The sequence below is a fragment of the Falco biarmicus genome, chromosome 19 (genome assembly GCF_023638135.1).
Source record: "Falco biarmicus isolate bFalBia1 chromosome 19, bFalBia1.pri, whole genome shotgun sequence".
In the NCBI taxonomy this organism is placed as follows: domain Eukaryota; kingdom Metazoa; phylum Chordata; class Aves; order Falconiformes; family Falconidae; genus Falco; species Falco biarmicus.
This window is the reverse complement of record NC_079306.1, coordinates 6,028,096-6,050,706: the sequence shown is the minus strand read 5'-3', so window position 1 is coordinate 6,050,706 and position 22,611 is coordinate 6,028,096. Positions and strand designations below refer to the sequence as shown.

Genomic DNA, 22,611 nt, shown 5'->3' with positions numbered 1-22,611 from the left:
GAATGTATCGCTTAGTCCTCAGAGCAGACTTTAGGAGACAGAAACAGCAACCAATTGTTACCAGTATTTATCCTAGCTAGTGCTAGCCAAGTGGGAAGGCCTCATTCTGTAAGAGTACTTGGTGATACCGAGGGTCTGCTAAATGGCATTGTTGCTTCCTCCTTTCATCCAATTCAGTCACCATAATTCAGAAAAATCTGCTCAGCTGTTTTTCTTCCTCAGCATTTGTTATTTTTTATGCCATTCCTATAATAAACTGTGCAGTCTGTTAGATTGGCTGCAGTACCCGGGTTTTTTTTCGCTAGATGACAGCAGCGCTCCAGCCAAACGGAGGGCCAGCGCCCCATCCCAATTCGCAGGATCGGCTTGACGCCTCGGGGCGGGGCTTCCGGCTGCGCACGCGGCCCCGGGAGGCGGGTTCATCGCCGGCCCGCGCGGCGCGCCGGGAGCCCGGAAGCCGTTCGGGCCGGGACGTGCGGCGGCGCTGGGTGAGCGGGCGGGCTGCGGGCGGCCGGGGGCCGGCGGGCGGGCCCGGGCCTCCCCGTCGGGCAGCGGCCGGCCGGGGGGGACGTGGCTGGCGGGCGCTCGGCCGCGGCAGGGAGCGCCTGGTGCCGGCGGCGGGTGGGCTGAGGCGGGCGGCCCGGCCCGGGACCCGCGGGGCTGCCGGCGGTTCTCGTCTCCCCGGCAGTGGCGGTGCTCAGCGGGCTCCTCACGGTGCTGCCTTTTTTTTTTTCTCGGAGCTGCGCCGCTACCTCAGCGAGGAGGCGAGGAGCGGCGGCGGGGCCCGGGAGGGGGGTCGGCCCGCGGCGCCCTGCCGCCCCCCCGCCGCCTCCGGGCTGCCCGAGCAGCCGCTGCAGCTCTGCGCGGGGCTTTGTTTTTCCCCCAGCCGCTGGCCGGGGCCGTGGCAGCGGGCTGGGGCCGCAGGGGCTGCCTTGGGGCCGGCGGTAACGCCGTGGCGGGGGGCGGCTCAGGAGCCTCTTCAGCCCCTGCGAGCGGGCAAGGGAAGGAAAAGCAAGCCGGCGGCGGGATCCCTACCCCTCGCCCCTGACTGCTGATTTCTCTAAAAAGTATTGCAAAGGGCAAGCGTTTAACTACTGGGGAGGGGTGGGAGGCAGCAGCTCAGGTGTCTCGCTGATCCTGTGTCGTGACAGTCAGCTCCTGGGCCGGAGCAGCCGAGGGGAAGAGGCCTCTGGATTTGCTTCCCAGTGAAATGGGGCTCTTGTTTTTTCTTTGTACCTAGGTTCATCCAGAATGACAATGTACATTGACAAATCAAGGGGTCTAAACTGAAGGTCAGTCTAGATGTTACTTTTCCACGTGTGCCTTGCGCTTGTAAGTCGGACTGCTGACTACGGAGGGATAACTTTTAGTACTTGCCAAGGGCCCACAAGGCTCCGTGTGCCTGCTGCTTCTGAGTGCTGCGCTGCTGCTTGGGCAATAATTGGACTGTAATGCCAATGCCACGTGTTAGCCTTTCTCCAGAATTTATAAAAGCAGAATGAGCATTAAGAATCTGATTACCTTTTAACTAAATTCAAAACAAAGTTGCGGGATGAAGTGACTGGAAGTCCTGCAAGTCTGACTGGGTATTGCTGCCATGCATGTTATCTGCCTGTCTACCAATCATTCCTGCCTCTTGTTCTGTTGTAGTAATTCCTTTGGGTAATGCGTTGGGCTCTGAATGTAGTGCATCTTGACTTCCTCCTGACCCCCCCAAGATGTTATCGGTCTTTGCCTTCCTCATGTTTCACAGGGCGTGGGAAGGCCAGAGAGACTGGAAGCCTCAGCTGCTGTGTGCGGAGAAGCTGTCAGCCTTCTAAGAGAGCATGTAGCCAGCAAGTGCATCGTGGTGCTTCGGTACCAAGCTGATACCACAGGCCTCCATCTTTTTGTGAAAAGGGATCATAAGGAAATGTGCTGATGTTGAAGGGGGAAAGGTGGTGGGGGAAGAGGTAGGAGGCAGCTTTCAACCAATTTTAGGCTTAACTCCTGTGTTCCTGTAAATGGTTCTGGGCTTTGAGGGGTTTGCTTTCGGCTTTTTACCTTAAGCGCGTCTACCTTTCAGGGTAATGCTTTCTTGGAAGTTGGAAACGGTCATTCTTGAACACCAAACCAAACCCCATACCTGGGAGGGCCATTTAGCGTGCTGCACTGTGCATTTTATTCTCTGTCGGTCACTTGACCCTAGCTGTACACGCTCTCCCAGTTTGGCACGTGCTCACCCTGCTGTCCGAAAGATTCTTGTCTTTTCACTTCCTCAGCTTGCTGCAGCCCATAACAAATGTGTGTTGATAAACCGCTTTGCTTGCTCACTGCTTTCAGATTTGAGCGTCAGTGCCATGGATGTAAGAGGAGAGCAGCAGCAGGACGTAAAGCACAAGCCGTTTAAACAATGCTTGGATAAAGCTGCCAATCGTGTGACTTCAGAAGCTGAGAGACATGGTAAGATGCTATTCTGCCATTCTTGGATGGATGCTCTCATAGCCTTTCCATCACCGTATGCCTGCTATGAGATTTGTGGGAGCAAGGGACAGCTGGATTCACAGTGTTTTAAACACCACAAACTCTTGAAGAGTTTATAGGACACAAATCTACTACACTGGCAGATCAGACAAGCTCCTGTGTGTGTGTATATATATATTATACTCTGTACTTTTGTGAGGCAAGTCTTTGCCTAGTCCCTCTGAAATTGGGACAAGGACTCAATTGATGCATTTCAGGAGCAAAGCTGCTGAGTGAACAGGCTTTTCCTACTAGAAATCAAGCAGCTGCTCTGGCAAAACTTGACTTTGGTTGCATCTTTAAATCCTAGGAGGCTGACAATGGGTTGAGCTGGTTAGAGGAAGGAGCCTCGCTCCAGGGAAGGCTCCGCTGACTTGACCCTTAAGCCTAAACTTGTGTCTTGCTAAGTTTGCTTTGTGTGTGTTGATGCATAACCGTTTAATAGATTTCAGTTGATTTATCAATTACAAGTTGGAGTTAAGTGGTCCTTGGCTACATAAACCTCTCCTCTGCATCTTTTTACATGTTATGACTTACTGTTGTACTTCAATACAAACCAGGAACGATTCTGGTAGTGTTGCAATGTAACGGTAATACTGTCCCGACTTTGAGTTTCTAAAACGTGAGGTCCTTATTATCTGTTCTGGGAGATAGTGTAGTTCTGTGTATTGGCATGAACTAAATTTGCTGATTTGTTGTAACTCAGATTTAACTTTTCTGTTCTTAAAAGCTGAAAGGTTAAACTAAGCCAAGAGCTGAACAGTGGGCAGGTACAAGAGCTTCTCCTGTTGTTACAGAAGTGTGGTGATAGTGTTCTTACTGTTGGTGTCACTTAGCAGCCTTTCTGTATTCAGAGGCTGTGGCATGATGAATGTAATGTATGGGGTCAAACCCCGCTTTTCTGTACCCAATTCTCTGTTACCACATGTAGGCCTCCTGCCTTACTTGTGTTGACAGCCTCCACTGGGATTACTCGGTCTGAACCGGTTGCTCTCGCTCCTTATATTATCAAGGGAGAGGAAGAGAAACTTGCAGGGAGAAAACAGTCTCATCCAGGAGAGGCATTTTGAAAGCAATCAAATTGTATTGCATGCAGCAAGCAATTTCTTCTCCTGTCTGGAAAAAGTATATGGCTAGTTTGATTTCCACCACACATGTGGCAAGTTAGATTGGAAGTATACACCCATCTTCGTGAAACTCTATGATTATCAGTTAGTAACAATTGATGTTCAGTCGGTTATTTAAATGGCAACTATAGCAATATTGACTGGTAAAGGAAAAATGCACGCAGACATGGTTACCACTGGGCTTGCTTTAGCCACGACTCGGAGCTGGGCCACCACCCCAGTGAAAGATTCAAAGGGGAGTGCTGTGGGTAGCAAGGGTCCAAGGGTGGGTGTCACTAGGAAATTTCTGGGGGCCATTGTTAGGCACTTGGACTTTTGCGCATCTCCATTCTCATCAGGTCCGCAGTTAACATATGCAATAGGTTTGCACGGACATTCAAAGGTGTAATGTAGCGTGTGAACTTGATGCATTGAAATCTTCCAGGGGAGGGTGTGTATGATTGCTAGCAAGTGTCAGGGAGGACTGACATCTAATATCTATATCCTTTTCATATTCAAGGTTAAAATACTAATTACCTTTGTCTTTTGGGGGATTTTGGAGGTTTTGGTGGGGGTTTTTTGGGGGTGTGTGTGTTTGTGGTAAGTTTAGTGCTTTATTTTTGAACACAGCTTGTTTTCATACATAGGACCACTATTGTTTATTGCATTAAGTGTTTTTTTACCCTGCCGGCTGACCCTCTCAGTTACTGTCTCCACTCCGTTTCTGTGATACCTTTTTGTACTTCCTACAGCAGCAGTTAGTTCCTTCCCAGTAGTCTTAATTCCACCTTCTTCCCATTTTTATGTCCACTGAAATACTCTGCATAGAACAGTTATTGTCAGCATCGGTATGTGATGATGGCTTTCCACGTGACTGCCTGTGAGGAAGAGGGGAAATTCATATCTCTCTTAGGACAGTATTTGCTGGTATTATCACCCATGACAATGAGCTGCTTATTGTCTATCTTATTCAAACAAAGATTTGAAAATCCAACTGCTGGTATGACTGCTTTATTTATGTAGATTCAAGCCTTTTAATGAAAGATTACTGTCTCCTGCAGGTAGCTGGAAATTCCCACTTTGCACTGGCAAAAAGTTTCCAACAGTCCCATGTACATGGTAAAGTATTTTCTTTTCCTGCTTATTGTGACCTTTAGCTTCCAAGTGTTTCAGACCATTTCCTTTGAACATCTTTGCATTGCTATCTGTGGTAACAGCAGCAGTGCTTCAGGAGGGAGAACATTGGTGAAATTTTATTAGAGATGTTTAGAACTATCAGGAACAAATAGAAGAGTTTTCTGAAGGTGCTGCCACATGCATGTGGGAGAACATGGAGGAGAATGTGTCTGGGCAGTCTCTCAGCCTCACTTGTTCTACAAAACCTTGCTGCCCTGCTGTAAAACAACCTCAGGTATGGTGTTCAGTCCAGGACCTGAATATCAGTATCTCTGGAAGGGATATTTTGGAGAAAAGCTCTTGAGAATTTCAAGGCAATTCAGAACTTTCACAGTAAAATTTCAGTTGTGAAGGACTTCGACTTCCTCAAGTATATATAAATACACAGTGGCTGGAATGACAGTGGTAGTTTACAGAATCGTAGAATGGTTTGTGTTGGAAGGGACCTTTAAAGGTGCCCTAGTCCAGCCCCCCTGCAGGAAGCAGGGACATCTTCAACTAGATCAGGTTGCTTACAGCCCTGTCCAACCTGACCTTGAATGTTCCCAGGCACGGGGCATCTGCCACCTCTCTGGGCAACCTCTCTTGGTGTTTCACCACCCTCATCATAAAAAATTTCTTCTCACTATCTAGTCTGAATCTACCCTCTTTCAGTTTAAAACCACTAAGCCTTGTCCTATTGCTACAGGCCCCACTAAAATGTTTGTCCCCATCTTTCTTATAAGCCCCCTTTAAGTACTGAAAGGCCACAATAAGGTCTCCCCAGTGTCTCTTCTCCAGGCTGAACAACCCCAATTCTCTCAGCCTCTCTTAGGAGAGGTGCTCCAGCCGTCTGATCACTTTTGTGGCTCTCCTCTGGACCTGCTCTGCCAAGGACTCTGGAGCCGGATGCAGCGCTCCAAGCTGGTCTCACGAGAGCAGAGGGGCAGAATCGCTTCCCTCGACCTGCTGGTCAGGCTTCGTTGGATGCAGCCCAGGATATGGTCAGCTTTCAACCCTGCGAGCACAGGTTGCTGGCTTCTGTCCATATTTTCACCCGCCGGTACCCCCAAGTGCCGCTCGGCCGGCACGCTGTGAGGCCGTTCATGGCGCATGCGGAGTGGCGTGACTGGCAACCCTAGGGCAGCGCGCGCGCAGAGCCGGCCTGACGCCGGTGCGTAGGGGGCTGGACCCGCGCATGCGCAGAAGCGGCCCGGCGCCGGGGTGCGCAGGTTCGAGCCGCGCAAAGGCAGAACCGTGGCGTTGCCGAGCGAGGGGGAATTGAAACTGTGGAGAGGCGCAGGCCGCGTTTGTCCCGGGGCTGCGGCGGCGCTGCAGCTCCATACTCCCGTGCCGAGCGCGCGCTGGCAACGTGCTCGGGGGACGGCAGCGGCCAACGGCCGGCAGCAGCGAGGGGGAGGCGCCACCGCGCATGCGCGGCACCGGGCTGCAGTGTCCGCTTTTGGTCGCCAGGTGGCAGCAGCGCTCCGCCGACCCTGTGCTGAGCGCGGGCCGGGATCTCGGCCCAGTTGTCGCCGCCCGACCACGCGAGCTGCTCGCTGCGGCTGCAGGGTTCCCTTCGCTCTGCCCTTGGCCCGCTCGCAGCCCAGCCACTATTACCCGCTACCTCCGTACCAAAAAGCACCCACGTGGCTCGAACGGTTAAATCCTTTGCGTCTGACAGCTTTAACAGTCGGGTGGTTCTTTCTGTCCATGCCCCCACCCCATTACCTAGGGAGAGACAGCAGCACGGGGAACCCATGGCACAAGGTGCAGGGGCGGGGGGTGTATGGTGGGGTCTTGCAGATAAGCCCCAGTGACTGGTGGTGTTAAAGGAGAAATTCACATAGACGTGGGTACCACTGGGCTTGTCTGAGTCACAACTCAGAGCTGGGCCACCATCCCAGTGACTGGCAGAGAACCAAGGGATGCAGCACAGCTTATATATGCTTAGTAGATCATAGTCAATGTCTGAAGGTTTTAGGAGTTTCCTTGGTCCTGTCAGTTCTGCAAATCCATTGCATGACTCTGTCCTAGGTGATTGATCTGTTCGGTTCCAGGCTCTGCTTCAGATCTTGATCTTCTTTCTGCCTGCTTTAACTCACACACTCCTTCAAGCACACTTAGTCTTTGAACAAGCAATTCCTATTCACGTATACCAATTTTTCTAGAAACACCTGTGCTTCTGAGAGCACCTGTGTGCACAAATTGATCATCTGTTGCTTCTCTGTTCTCCCACCGATTAACTGGACTTGGTTTTAAACCAGGCTTGGATTAGAGCTACGCTAGGGACGAGGCCTGGTTCTGCCACTTAGCTGCTTCAGCACTTCGCATTTCTTAATTCAAAACACATTTTCTTTAACAACCAATAACAGAACAATGGAGAAAAATTAACAATGGTTTGGTCACTGCTGATGAAAATTATGGTTTCTAGTGTATATTGCTATATGTAACATTTTTGAAACCTGGATCTGCAGGAAGCAAAATGTTCTGTTTCATGCCCAAAGATGAGCTCCCCAAGATGAGCATTCACGTTTTAACAAGCCTTTAAATCAAAGGCTGTAAACGAGTGTCAGTCTGCACAACCAGCTGGGAATCCTCTGTTGTTCTAGGCCCATATATTTGTCCCATTCAATACCTTGTCTGTGTCATTTGCCTTTTTGTCTGTCCTGTGCTCTCCTGCTAAAGACTTAATAGGCTTCGGTCTTCTGATACTGCTCCAGCTCCCACATCTAATGCTCCTTATCTCTATCTGCTCCATCAAGGTATCGCCAAAATGAAAAAGTCCAAGAGTTTCAGGGAGTTGCCTCCCCTTCAGGAGGAAGGGAAGAGAAACAACTTATCAGATGAAGTGCTGATCCATTTCACCTACGTAAACAGGAAAGGAGTGAAGAAACAATGAGAATGTAGGTGAGATGCAAAAAAAACAGGAAACAGGATTTCTGGATAATATTACTGTATTCTGGTGTTTCACACACACACACTTTTTTTTTTTTTTTTTTTTCAAATCACTATTCTGTTAACTTTTTTTCTTGTTAGATCTAGAAGTAGCCTGCTACTAAGCTACTCAACTGATCTGAATATCACCTACGCATGGACTTCAGAATTTCCTTTCTGTGGCCAGGATTAATTGCAGCCAAGCAGGAATGCCTGAACAGATCAAGCTTTAACGTTCAGATCTGTAACAGTGGGGTTCTAGTACACCCTTTTTTTTGTGCCCCACAGACAAAAAAGCACTGCCATTCTACAACCACACACTTCGCCCATCTGAGAGGTGAACAAAACATCATGGCTATTGGAAAAGAGTAGCATAAAGATAAGAGAGCCTAGGTGATATCAATTTAAGCTATCTACGTTTAAGTTAAAAGAAAACTTCAGGCTAGAAAAAAAATTATTTCACACATGCATAATAAAATGAGCTTAACTGAGGAATTCTTTAGGGGAAGTGATGAACTGAAAACCATTCAAGGAGCGGTCACAATGCTTGCTAAAGGGATGCTTTCAAGAAAAAAGTTGTTTTCCCAAGTTTTTCCCCCCAACGAGTTTAAAATTCAATGGAAATAAGTATTCAATCAGAGTGAACATTAGTCAGTGGGTATGCCTTTTATTTTCATGAAGTCATCACAACAATATATGTAATAGTTATAAATTTCATGCATTTGCAAAACTGTTTTGACCCTGCTGAGGACACAGTTAACATTCTGGATTCGGGTGCAAGTTTAGTGATGCTGGGTTTGTGTCTCTTTTGGGCACTGTATTCTTCCAGAAGACATTAACTCTTCTATTCTATCTCCAGCAACGTGCTGCTGAAAGTACGTAAGTACAGTAAGAGAGTCAAAAACAGCACAAGTTTTTCCTCAGCTTGTGTTTTGGAAGGATGGTTTTGAATCACTAAGAGTTTTACTGTACTACCTGTAAGTAGATGTCCTAGGTTTTCTAGCACAGATCTATATGGCTCTTTAACTGTTTCCCCGTACAAGGGAACAAGAAGAATGATTTTTAGGGTGTTTGCTCTATGACTATAGTAACAGTCTTTTTGAAGGGGAGACTCACTATTTGGTCAGTCCAGTCAGCTCAACGGTCCTTGTGCTCACCAAATAGAAAAGGAAGTAGCAGGACTATAGGGCTGGAACAGGGGAAACGCAAGATTTTCCCTTCAGCTTTTATATTGGACAACTAGTTTGCTAGTTGCTGGGGCTCAGACACAAGAGCAGGATGTCAGACATGCTTTTCCCCTGGGTTATGGGACACTAACCCACACACTATGTAGTACACTATGACTCCACCGCTTGCTTTCAGGAGAATGACTTTGTAGTTGTTAGTTAAGCAAAACCGAGCTTACTCAGCTTCCACAAGAATGTTGGGCTGTTGTATTAGCCAGTACTGTGGAGCTGCAGACAGTTCCAACAGCATTGGCTTGTCTGAGCTTGGTCTTTCCTCTTTCAGGTGTCCCTTCTGCAGACCCAGCTGGCACAAGGACGGAAATGCAGGCGGGACTGTATTGTGTGCTGTGCAAACACCAGCCAGGAGCTGCCAGACCTTCTCTGAGAGCTCTCTTACTCCTTGGCAGCTGTGGTCAGGGAGCCCAAAGCTGCTGTTGTGGAAGCTCAGAAGCTGGAGCAGCCTCTGAACCTTCTTTTTCTGCAGCGGAACAGCTGCAGCATCACAGGATTCCAGTCTTGTGCCCTCCCCAGAGATGCATCCTGTTTTGCTGTGGGAAATAGGGGTGCATTTGCTCTGTTTGCATTTGGAAACATTAATTTTTTTTTTTTTTAAATAGAAGAGACCTTGCAGGACTGTACTTTTCGAGTAGGAAAAAGCAAGTGGTGTCAATATGTGGCTTAGGGAAAGCTCATACGAGGTTTTTCCTTGTACAAGTAAGCCATTATGAGCTGTTGCACAATTTAACCCCTTGAGTTCACAGCCATTCCCTGTGACAGGAAAGTGAGATGTTAGCAGAATGAAGCGATACAGAGTACGTGGCAGGGATGGAAGGTGGGGCAAGGGAGCAGGGTCTTTTTCCCACCCTTTCTCCATCACTGTCTGGCTTCCTGCCCCTACTTTTTCATTCTTTCCTCACTGCCCTGTGGCCCATTGCTATCACCCCCTTCTTTGCCTCTTTCTGTACAGCCCCTGGTCCCTCTCTTTTTGAAATTCCTCCCTTTCTGTCCTCGAGCACATTGCAGATTTGCCTTTGTCCATCACTGGCTGGCTTCTGCTCCCTAGTTTTAAACTTTTACTTTTTCCACCTCTTTGTCTGCCTCTGAATCCCAATGTTCTAATTCTTTGTAATTCTTGCACCTGTGGACATTTCAGAAAAATGCAGAATTCTGACAAAGTGTGTTATCGGTCATGGATTATGGGGTATAGGAGGCCATTATAGGGGATTATGGGATAACCAGGGGTGTTACAGGGCACTACAAGATAGAGGGGGGGTGTTATGGGGCATTAAGGGATATAGGGGGGCTGTTATAGGGGATTATGGGATTTAAGGGGGGGTGTTAGGGGGGATGTTGGGACATAGAGGGGTGTTACAGGGCATTCTGGGATATAGGGGGCCATAATAACCTCCTATATGACATCATTTCCACTAACATCCCCCTATATCCCAGAATGCCCTGTAATATCCTCCTATATTCTGTAATGCCCCATAACAACCCCCTAGATCCCATAATCCCCTGTAACCACCCCCCTATATCCTTTAATGCCCCATAACACCCTGCTACATCCCAGGTCTCTAGAGGTTGGGCTTGTCACTAGGGGCAGGGCCGTTCTGATCCCACATGGTCTCCCATGTATCTATTTAGACTTACCTCTGTTTACACTTGCAATTATAGATTAACACATATTGTGTAGAATAGTTATTCAGACTAGATATGTTTAGGCCTAGATCTATGTGTAGTTACAAGTGTAAATACCTGCTTAGACTTGGGTATCTATTTACGTTTATATATAATATCTACTTAGACTTACCTGTGTAACACATAGTAAGTGTAGATAGCTCTATTCAGACTTTCTTCTATTTTTAATTCCCTCATAAAAGACTCATAAGTGCTTTAGATAATATAGTAGATAAACAGTCTTATTTCAAAATCCTTTTCTTTATATAAATTAATTTTAATTTTCAATATATATAAAAATGAGAGATTTTTTTCTTTCGTGGCACCCTCCAGAAACCCTGGGGCTTTAGCTGGGCTCACCTGAACCCCGCCAGGCACCCTGGAGCTGTCCACATAACCCTGGGGACTTGGCCAGGCTTTCACGAAGCCTGATGGAGGCCCTGGCACCTTCCAGATATACTCATATGGTGGAAGACGAATCCCGACCCTTTGTGGTGTTACAGCAGCTAGACCAGGATCGCAGTCATGTAGCTGCCTCTGTCCTAAAAAGAAAATGCACATTATTTCATTCTCCGTTTGTTGAAGGCTACAAGAGATCTCTGCAGAACCTATCCTTTCTCCCCTTATTCCTACCAAGTTTTACTTTGTGTGTGTGACACCCATGCTCACTGTCCACATATTTTCTCTTTCTCAGAACAACCTCCTCCTGCCCTTTCAGGACACTCCCCGGATGTCATGGGCATGACACCATGTCACGATGAACTGATGGAACTAGGCTGCAGAACTTCAAACACCACCAGTGTCTAGTCTTCCAAACAGGCTGAGCCCTAGCATTTGCACAGACACAAAAAGAAGAAAAAGAAACAAGCCAAGCTTGCCAGCTACTGTGATAGAGATGGACTGTTTTTCCACCAGAGAAGTCCGGTCAATGGGAGTGTATCTGGTGCTGGCAAGCATGCAATGATATAATGCAGCATGCTCATAGCCTGAAAGGTTCAGGAGGAGAGCGTTGGGTTACCCAAATGAGAACATTTTTCTGCCGAATTGAAATCATGACATGCCCTAATTGTGGAATAAGGCTTGAGCACTGAAGGTAACCTCTCCAGGGAGGTATACAAGCGGCTGGAAGCACAGACAAAGGGATGGAGATCTGGGTCCCTGTGGAGATATGTGTGAGCACAGGCAGTCACTGACAAACATGACACCTGAGGGCAGAATCTAATGAGGAGACACCAAGGAAGAAAGGTGCATTAACTTGGTCAACTTATATTTTGCACTGCACCTCAAAACCCAAAGAAAGCTGCTTCTCAATAGACAAGGGCCAGGAGAACAGCCAATGGCCAATGAAGGTCATGCAGCTGCGAAGAAGTGGCCCAGTAATAGAGCCAAGCTTCCCTTTATCTTGGATCTGAAAGAGGCAACCAGGCAGATGCTGCTACCTAGGTCAGCCCTGTTTTAGGTTGCCACCCTTGACATACCCTATATGTGGGAGAGAGTTACCTAACCATAGACCAGGAAGGGAAGAAAGCGTTCCTAGTACATTATTTTTTCTCATCCTAATGCAGATGTCTCAAAGGCATTCTATGAACACGTCTTCAGAAGGACCTTTCCCCACCACCACTACCAATGGCAAATGGTACCCAGGTTACTGAGGTATCAGCTGAGGAAAGGAGAAGTCCCCTTCTGGTGAGCTCTCTAGTGTTCTCCACTTCTCTAAAGCAGAGCAACACCGGAAGCTCCGAGGAGACAAATCAGCAGTTCCTACAATGACCCAGATGTGAGTTGGACCTGGCAGATCCAAGGACATCTTCTATGTTTATTCATAAGCTTCACTAGTCCAAGCAGCATGCCTGGCTCTCCAGAGCTGAGTGTACATCAAATATCTCCAACACGCCACACAGAAATTTCTCTCTGAAGAGTATATGATACATCCAGGTCGAGCACCCTTCCTCCAGCTTTCAGCACTTCTCCACCATGACTAGCAGCCGCAGCAGCCTGGAAAAGCCCTCCAGTAGCCCCCACTGAAACCCATTCACCTACCAAGCACTGCTGCACTCACCTGTAGCAACCTTCTTCTCTTCCTCACTCCCGATAACAATGACATCACAGGACGTTACATACTAATAACTTAGAACATCTGTGAAAGAAAAAGAAGAGTCAGTTTGCTACTTAGGAAGATAAAACCCCATGGCAATGTGGAGGTGGTTACCACCAAGCATGAACCTTCTAAGTAAAAACATGAAAAATAAGAGCATTTTCAAAGAATTTCTGTAAGGTAGAAGTTCAGAATGTAGACCAACATTTTTTTGGCACACATTTGAAAAACGATGACCACATTTATCACAGGAAATATCAACAGAAGGCTCTAAACTACTGCCTAACCACCTGATTTCTACTGAAAAGCACAGTATTTCTTTTAAGAAGGTGTCAAAGATGGGACCCATGAGCAGTATTGGGGGAACAAGTGGGGTTAAAACACCTAGATATTCAGGAGATACCAAAAGATACGAGGAAAGGGGAATAAGATGAAAGAGAAATGCCATAGAAGGGGAACACACAACTGTTACATGCATCAGCTGTAGAGAGGGTGTCGTGAAAAGTCATTATCATCCCATTTGAAGCCCTCAGGGGTGAACAGACTGGGACCTATAAAGGAATATGCATTAAAAGAAAAGAGACAACTGGCTGGAGATCATCTCTGCCGGGACTCGAACCCGGAACCTCTGGATTAGAAGTCCAGCGCGCTCGTCCATTGCGCCACAGAGACCTCACCATAAGCACAACATCGGCACCAGAACTGAAAAATCCCCCACCTCCTGCATCACTGGAGGGGTCTCAACACCTTATTTTCATGGCATGGTGCTGAGGCAGCATGAAAATCTGCTGCCCAGCTCAAACTCCCTTACAAATCACCATCTCTAGGCATCCCCTTCTTCCACAGTGATTGGCAATAATTCTGGGTATGATCTGTATCTCTCTCAGCAGCAGGGATGCAGCAAAAACCTGGATGCAGGCTTGTATCTGCATCTCTGGCAACCTCTCTGCAGCATCTCTAGCTCGACTGAGGGCAGAGCTAAATCCTGGAGTAGAGTCAATTGCTGCAACTCCCTTAGCACCATCACAGCATCCTCACTGCAGAAGCCAAGAGAGATAAAGATAAAAGAAGATTTAGCTTACAACACTGAACGCTGACAATAAGGAAGAAAGCTCTGTCATGACAAAAAATGCAGAAACCTGTGGTTTGAGCAGAGGAATAAAAGAAAAAGCAGCTATCGTGGGTTTATTTTAAGCAAGCTGTCAATCATGGGGTTTATGTTTCTCTATGTGCATCTTCCATTGGAAAAAAATTAAAATGAAATCAAACCAACAGGAAATATCCTTTTACATCCAATAGCTCAGTGGCTATGAACCCAGTGACACAATTCCTTGCTGTGAACAAACACATTTTGCATTTCTAAACTGCAGGAATTTTAAGAGTATTTTTTACTCCCAGACATGCTCTTAATTAGGTACAAACATGAAAGGAGACATGCTAACTGCAATACAACTTGCTCAGAAGAATGAACACTCCCTGAAACTACAAGCTTGTACCTCGGGGTCAGTGTGACCTGAAGACCCAACCTAAGCCAGCTCTTACAGCTGAGAACACTCCGTACCAAAAATAAAACAATAGATAATTCACCTTTCAAAGGAACCAGGCATATAACCACGGCCAGAACTGCAATGGACCAGAGTCCAGAATAAACCCTGCCACTAACTACCTGTGCGGGACAGCCATTGAGGCCAATGAAGATCATCATGCCACTGACCATATGTGTGTAGCACCTACACAGGACAAGCACATACTGACCCTCCAAGGGACAAGTACATACTGCTTATACAAGCAACAGTAACCGATTAGCCCACCCCTTAACATGAAAAAATGTGATTGCTCTATAGAAGTGTACTGTCACATATATAATCCCTGCTTTCCGCTGTATCTGTGTCCTCCATGCATTAGCCTGGGGCACCACTATGCACATAGGTAAAATATAAAGGAACAAATTCCCTTGGGAATTCTATGATAAGCATCTTTGTCTCCCTCCTTGGCTAGCGAAGAACTTTTACACAAATCGGGTTGTGAAGTCACATGGTGCTATTGAGAAGAGACACAGCACTTACAACCTCAGCACGTCTAAAGCAAACCCAAAGAAATCGGTTTTCCTTTTACTGATGCTCTGGGGCCTTGGTAAGGTTTACAGTTGTCTTGACAAGTAAAATCCAGCTAGAAGTGGTGGGAAAGAAAGAAGGCATTTAACTTCTATCAGACAAAACCCCTCCTGCTGTAAAAGATACCCAGTAAATCAGTAACTCTTGAAATAAATTACTTTGTGAACCAACTATAGTGCCAGTGTAAGCGCTGTAATCCCACCAGTACATTGAAAAAACTCAAAGCCTAGAAAACACCTATCTAGAGGGTGAACAAAGGTTGTGCTTAAAAAAATTACATGTAATAAATCTTAGACAAAGTTATAAAGCACCAATATAGAACAGAAAGAAAGAAAAAAATCTCACACAGCCTGTAGCTGCACTATGTGCATTCCTCATGGAAAGAAGGTGGTGTCGTCACACCAGCTCCTTTTAACATAATTTTGGGAAGCTGCACCTCAAAAGCAGTGCCTATTTTGAAGTCACTAACAGTTTTGCCAGCAAGTAGAAACTCTGGAGATGAAGTATTAAATTGCGCAAACCTCAGAAGAATGACTGTGGCTTTATGGGCACCTGCATTATGGGAGTCGGAGGGCAGATGAGTTTCAAAAGAACCCCCATTCCCCCTGACTGGAGCTGGACCGCGGCCTTGTTGCAGCTCTGCAACCTGCCTTTCCCTGTGCTCTCGTATGTCTTTGGGTAACACGTAGCCCAGCAGCACACATGCCCAAATATTTACCAGCCAACCAGCATTCAACATTTGGAGGACAGCCTGCTCCAATCAGCCCTAATTACACCAGAAACAGAAAAGGTCCAGGAGTTTGAGCGGGTCCTGGTGAACATGACACATTTCCAGCCACGAAGGTATGGGGAAAACCACTCACTGCAGGGAAATGGATGTGCCACAGGCTGCACCCCCAAAGAGCATGCCCTGATCAGCAGCACTGCTAGTAGTGCCACCAGAGCCCTCTTGCCTTCTCCCTGTCCTCATCCCAGCACTTGCCTGTGCTGGCACAAGGACATGGCCACGGGCCACACAGTACCAAATGCTCCCCAGTGAATGCTAGAAAGCAATGTGCAACTTTCAAGTCCTCAGGCCACCTGCCAGAAGCCTTTGTATGTTTAATAATTTGGCCAGTCTTCCCCAAGGAACTGACTGTCTCTCCGTTATCCCCATACATGACATACTTGGAAAGCAGAGACTGGAGTGAACCGCATAGACGCAGGTAGGTTATTTTGGGTGCTGGGGGATGCCAATACACACATTTCTGTGGGAAGAGATGACAAAGAAATTCAGTAAGCTGGGCAGCATGTTGTGAGACAAAAGCAATATCCCTCTTTAGATACAGTGAGGGCGGCATTTATAATGTGAGTATCTCCAGCACATAGAAGTGTGATGGGAATGAAAAAATTGCAGGGGGTCCAAACAAGGTTCAAATTGGCCCCCAGCTCATCCCTGACCACCTTCCAGCATCAAATAATTATTTGCTGCTGGACATGAACCGTGAGCAAGGATGCAGTCGACCAGGGTGAATCAAGATAATGTACTACCTTATAAACAGCTGGGAAAGGCATTTTGCAAGACAAAGACTTAAGCAGTAAGATGGCTGATGAAGCACGTGTTAATTAACTTGAGCAGTAAGATAAAACCTCACAGTAAGTTGCTCTAGGGCAGTATCGTCAGTGCTAAGAGATTCAAAAATCTCTTCGTACACCTATGTAAACAGCAGCAGAAAATCCATATCAGAGCTGGGTCTGTTTTGTGGTATCCATGGCTAAAGGTTTTATAGTAGATACATCTACCCTATTACCTAATAAAACCTCCTGCCAGAGTTACCAGAGAGCCCGTCGCACCAAGCAAAGGATAAAGCTTTAGAAGCTGCGTGCTTGCAGGCCATGAAGCCCCTTAACCTGGGTGTTCATAATGGGGAAGGGTTTTCTCCAAATCCTTACAATTTGCAAGATGCATTCTTGTCTTTTTCCTAAACTTATAGAGCCTTCTTTATTGCTCTTTTCTTTTTTTGCCAGCCACATCAGAAGCACCCAGATCACAGGCAGGTACCTTTGCCCTTGATTTGACCATCACATCACACGTGTCTTCAAACCCTCCAGTGCCTTTGTGAGCCTCACTTTGTCTGCAGGACTGTGACTGGGCTCATCTAAAGATGTTCATCAGTGACTCATTATCAGGGGGAGCAAAATGCACTTGTCATCATGAGATACAGAGTCAGTTTTGGAAGCTTTTGCCTTCGGTGCCATGGGCTGGCATTGGTGGCTGTGCTTAAGCTTGCTGGGCAACGGCACAACTCAGCAAGTGGCTGATTTTCTGCAAGCTTACAGTTGAATTACAGGGGATGCTCTTTCAAAAAGCAGCTCAACTGTCATCTTAGTATCTGACTAAGATATATACAACTGGTTGATTTATATTTTGCTGGGAGTTAGTCCCCACCAGAGTTATTTTTGCATCCCAGATAAAATAGGTGAAGCACGAGGGCATGACTAGCTCCTGTCAGGGGGCTGAAGTAATAATCACCAGGGTACAAAAAGGAGAGTGAGGAGCTGACACTTCTGAGGAGCAGGTTGGATCCCATCTACAAAGTGGAAAACTAAAACTGACACCAGCCCATATGAGGGCCCAAGCAAAGATACCTTATGGCCCATACTTGTAATTGGTGTTGTGAAAATCACTGCAGGACTGAGAGACTGATGCCACACAGACAAAGCTGAGCATAAACACAGACTAAAAGATGCCAAGGCAATGATAGAAAAGGAAGGCCCTAGTAGAAACCCCAAATCTAACACCTTTTGCCTACAGAGCACTTGATTTAGAAGTCATTGACCACAGTGTTCCCCTCTGGCCTGTTTTTTGGATGGAGCACAGCAAGCTGGCCAAGACCAGATGCTGGAAGTTAGGAATATTACCTGGGTCTCCCTTGTCATGTCACCACCCACAGCTGCATATCCCTGATGGGGATCTTGAGCAAGCAGTCAGAAGCAAGTAGCTAGGGAATACCTGGAACAACACGGATGTCCAGCAAGGGTGGATTTACCCAAGAGGTTGAGAATGTGTCCTCAGCTGGGATCCTCAAAATGGCTGCAGGAGGGAGGGACACTCCAAGCCAGGTGGGCAACATAGACCATGCTCCCAGCTCAGGGCACTGCAGAGGAAACACTATGTTCTATCTGGCACACCCAGAAGGGCTGAGCTCCAGCCTAGCAGCACCTGGGGTGGCCAAGGTCATCTTTGCTGCCATCTTAGCAGGGGCCAGAGACCATGCATAAGTCCCTTTGGCCATCCACACCACCAGCTCTTCAGGGACAACTAATGGCAATGAGATCTGACTGGTACCCTATCCCTAATGGCTTGGTCTAACTGTGGAACACCTCATTTTGGCTCTCACTTGGGCACTAGGAACAAAGCCAACACTGTACTCAGGAGCGAAGCCACATGCAAAGCAGCAAACAGCTGGTGCGGAGCTCAACAGCCATTGGAGATGCTACCTCACATCAGCAGATGCAGTGTATTGGCTCTGCCTGAGCCCCACAGCAGCCCTCATAGTGCTGTGCTTTGTATTGGTAGCTAGAAAGGTGGTGAGAACACGTCAGTGTTTTGGCTACTGCTGAACAGTCCTCACACAGCATCAAGGCTGTCTCCAACATTCCACCCCCTCACCAGTAGGCTGGGGTGGGCAAGGTCTTGGGAGGGGACAAAGGAGAAGGAAGAGAGGGCATTTGGTATTTATGACGTTTGTCTTCCAGAGCAGCTGCTGTGCATACTGAAGTCCTGCTTCCCGGGAAGTGACCGAATATTGCCTGCTGATGGGAAGTAGAGAATGACACCTGTTGTTTCCCTTTGCTTCCATGCACACATTTGCTATTGCTTTATTAAACTGCCTTTATCTTGAATGACAAGGTTTTTTACATCTTTTCTTCTCCCTTGTCCTACTAAGGCGAGTGAAAGAGTGGCTTGGTGGGTACCTGGTGTCCAGCCAAGGTCAATCCAACACATGGAGATCAAGTCAGAAACTTGAGGGGGGGGGGGGGGGGGGGACGGGCACAGGGACAGGGACAGACGGACGACACATGGGACAACAACAACATCTTTCCTCCCAGCCGTGCAATCAACACATGGGACAACAACAACATCTTTCCTCCCAACCGTGCAATTGGTGGTACCACAGCCCCCCAAACAGAGGAGATGGGACCTTCCAGACCCCAGCCCTGGAAACATCTACCACAAAAAAACCAAGAATAAAATCCTCCACCTCATTAACCTACAAGGACTTTCCAAAACTTAATATGATTATATTAGTGGCAACATCAATAACACACTTCTCAGGCACATGCTTAAGCAGGGAGGACGCTCTGACCCTAATCTTCCTCAGCCTGTAAAACAGATGCATCGTGGGGTGATCCAAACTAGCAGAGATTATGACAACACACCTTTAGAAACAGTCTGCTAGAAAGCAGGTTAGGTGCGCTCCCACTGTTAGCCATCAATACATGCCATCTTCCATGCACACAGGTATTACACACAGACAACCAAATTTCATCCGCAAGATGGTGTTTCTAAGAAATCTCTGCTCCAGAGTCTATAGAACAATGACCTGAAGCATCCAGAAGGCAAAACCAGTCCCTCTTTCTTTAGTCTTCACAGAAAACTGGTATTAGCAATCTACGCAAGCTGCTAGCATCACAAGACCCAAAAAGCTTTTAGGTGTGATGGGAGTTTGATGTCCCCAGGCAGGGCAGAGCCATCCATGACATATATTCAGGGCAGATTTTAGAGTCAAGGGACTGGAATGTCTCATTTCTTCCAAGGAATGTTCATCTACCTAATTCTAACAAAGCATCATGTTATTTTTGCTTACAAAAAAAAAAATAGTATTTTACCCCTAAAATGACTTAATTAGCTGCAAATTGCCATCTTACCCCTGTGCTTCATGAATTGCAGTGGAGGCACTGTGCCTCAGTTTACCGTGGATACCTGACTCTGTTGGGACAGCACGGGCACACTGTCTGATTTCTCCACGTGCGACTGATCACTCCCAGCCACTCCTGGGGCACACCATGGAAGTGCCACCTCCCCGGCACCTCCGCTCCGCAGAGCAGCCAGTGCTCTGCAACTGGCTTGCCCGAGCTCTGCCAAATCCCTCCACCCTCTGGCTCTTCCTAACCACAGTGCTTCAGGTTTCGTCTCTTTTCTCTTTAAAAGAACAGAAACAAACAAACCAAACAAACAAAAAACAAACAAAACAAAACCCCACCCCGCACTCACGAGGATTTCTCTGGAAACCCAAATCCTGTCTATCACTTACATTTGTCACTCAGCCTGATGGATTCACCTGTGCCACCTCTGCAGGAACTGCAGCCACCTCTGCTGCTCCCAGCTCTTGCTTTCAGCTCTCTTTTCCCTCCAGCAACCTGGTATTTTCTTGCTGCCTGTGTCCCCTGCACACCCGCCCGGACACCGCTCCGGCCAACTCGGGTCTCTCCAGAGCCAGCCCCGGCCACGCTTTTCTTGCTCGCTCCAGAGGGCTCCCTATGACCGGGCCGGGGGTCCTGGGGGTCTCTCAGGCCGCCTCAGGCCTCTTCCCCTTGGATCCCTCCCCCTTTTCCGGCGCTTCCCCACCCCTCCCCGCTCTCCCTTTGTCCCCTCGCGGACTGCCCTTTCCGCCCGGGGCGGCCCGGCTGCCCGAGTCTCCATGGGAGTGGCGGCGGCCGGGGCTCCGCACGGTGGGGAGGGCACGAAGGGAAGGGCAGGAAGAGCAGAAAGGCCGCCGCCGCCGTGTCGCACCCCGCAGGGACAACACAGCCCCTCCCGCAGCTGCCAGCCGGGGTCCCAGCACGCAGGCAGCCCCTCGAAGGCAGTTTCCTCGCAGGAATCTGTTTGTTGGGGTTTGGGGTGGGTTTTTTTTTTTTTTCCTCCACTGGAAGGGAAAAGTGTCAAAGACAAAACGAGCAAAACGCAACGTGGAAAGCCCCTCGTTCTGGCGGGGCTGCAGCTGTGGCCAGAGACACGAGGGAGTTGCTGCTCGATGCTGACGTGGAAGCCACGGAGCTGCTCCACAGCTTCCCACAAACCAGTGACTAACGGGGTTTGCCATGCAGACGCATAACAGGCAGGTGGAAGAAATGCTGGGGCATAACAAGAAGCAAAATGCATAAACAACACCCTCTGTTATGGCCTTGAGCTAGCTTTTGCTTTAATTTATGGTTCTTGTGTTATTTCTCTCTCTTTTTTTAAGAGGTGTCTAACACATAGGGAAAGTAAAGGGCAGCCTCTAAGGAGGTTTAGTCAGACAGCAGGACCAAGCTGCCTCTGCAGATCCAGTTCATGGCTGTCAGCTGCATCGCTGAGCTCTGCCTAAGCAGAAAGGACCAAGTGGCCATGTCTCATCTTCATAGCCCCTATCCCTCTTCAGCATTACAGCTCTCAAATCTGCCTGCAGATAGTTCCTCTGCCTCTACAGGTGGGAGGCTGGGAGTCCTGTTCTTCCTCCTAATTCCTCACAGAAAAGTTCCTTTAATTTAGAGGCCTACAGGGAAATTAAATGTATATACGCATCTCTATCCAGGTAGAACAAGATAGTTACAGAAAAGGCTTCTATTTCCAATACAAGTGAGAAAGAAAAAAAATTAAATTAGCCAGAAAAGTGCAGCTACTTCTGCTTTGCATGATGCACGTATACCAGAGGATGATGAAGAAATGTTTTTATATTCCACCCAGCACAACAAAGATGGCATCAAAGATGCTGCTAAAGACAAGCAGCTTTTTGTCAGCACATCCAGATCAATCACATCCAAAAGATAATAAATAGCTGGCCAACAAAACATCAAGAGGATTCAAGTTTCACTAATTCCCGGAACACTGAAAAGCAAAGAGGAAAGCTTATATGAAGCCAGTATTTCTGGAGTCTTGATAGGATTCTTAGTCACAAGCCTGTCCCTATCACACCTCTCATGCAAATTAGCTGTATTATCTCTAACTAACTGGGAATCATTTTTATCAGATTGTAAGTTTGTTTCTGAAGGTGATTAAGTCCAGTTTTTTCCCTCTCTCTCACAGCCTGCTGATGTCAGCTGCATTTCATCCTTGCCTGTAAAAACCCTGTTCTCTGCCCCATTCCTTTAGCTCTCCACTCACATGCACACGCGCACAGATATGGGAAGGGGATCTGAATTACACCCTGCAAGGCTGCATGCCTGTAACAAGTAAGGCTTTTGATGTGGAAATGCACAACATTTACATCAAGACACCAGAATGCATCAAAAATGGGAGAAAATTAAGCAAAGAGTAATTACAAATACAAGATTTTTGGTTTCACACTTTATTCTGTCAACACTTCACAGTGGTTAATTTTAATCTTTCAGGATTTAACTTTTCTATCAGTTATTCAAATGTAAAACCTGACTAACCCCTTATAAAGCTTGTGGAGGGCATGAAGGCTGGAGGGTGCTGGGTAGTGGAGAGGATGAACCTACAGGTGGGTCACTGTGTGTACTGGTAAACTCAAAACAGTTTGTTTCAATATGTGGAAATGCCAGGATTGGTGCACAGGGTCTCGCTGCTGCCAACAGCTGTTGAAAAAAGTCTGTAAATCCCAGCAAATATAGAGTGTCATTTGTCTAATTGTTTTTTAGGGACCTTCTGAGTCAGAAAGTGCATTTTAGCATTTCTTTAGCTTTTTCTTTTCTCCCTTTAATGTTCCCAGTCACTCAGGGGAACTTCTGGCACTCAACGTAGCAAGGACTAGGTGATCTTTAAGATCCCTTCCAACCAAAACTGTTCTGTGACTCTATGACTTTCACAGTCCTGC

General features: G+C 47.4%; 1 long non-coding RNA gene and 1 other non-coding gene across 9 annotated transcripts; one reads left to right on the top strand and one right to left on the bottom strand.

The window, feature by feature from the left end:
• Positions 1-397: 397 nt before the first annotated feature.
• Positions 398-18,697, top strand: LOC130141247 (uncharacterized). 8 transcript variants are annotated; one of them, XR_008819036.1, is made up of 9 exons: positions 398-488; positions 1,241-1,292; positions 1,754-1,952; positions 2,323-2,442; positions 4,670-4,727; positions 4,913-5,019; positions 7,529-7,673; positions 11,298-16,017; positions 16,820-18,697. It is a non-coding gene; the product is annotated as an uncharacterized LOC130141247 (long non-coding RNA). The 8 variants fall into 8 exon arrangements; XR_008819032.1 differs by lacking the exon at positions 4,913-5,019 and having other exon boundaries at positions 405-488; positions 7,529-7,669; positions 11,322-16,017; XR_008819031.1 differs by lacking the exon at positions 4,913-5,019 and having other exon boundaries at positions 405-488; positions 7,529-7,669.
• Positions 13,297-13,370, bottom strand: TRNAR-UCU (transfer RNA arginine (anticodon UCU)). The gene has a single exon. It is a non-coding gene; the product is annotated as a tRNA-Arg (tRNA).
• Positions 18,698-22,611: the final 3,914 nt, after the last annotated feature.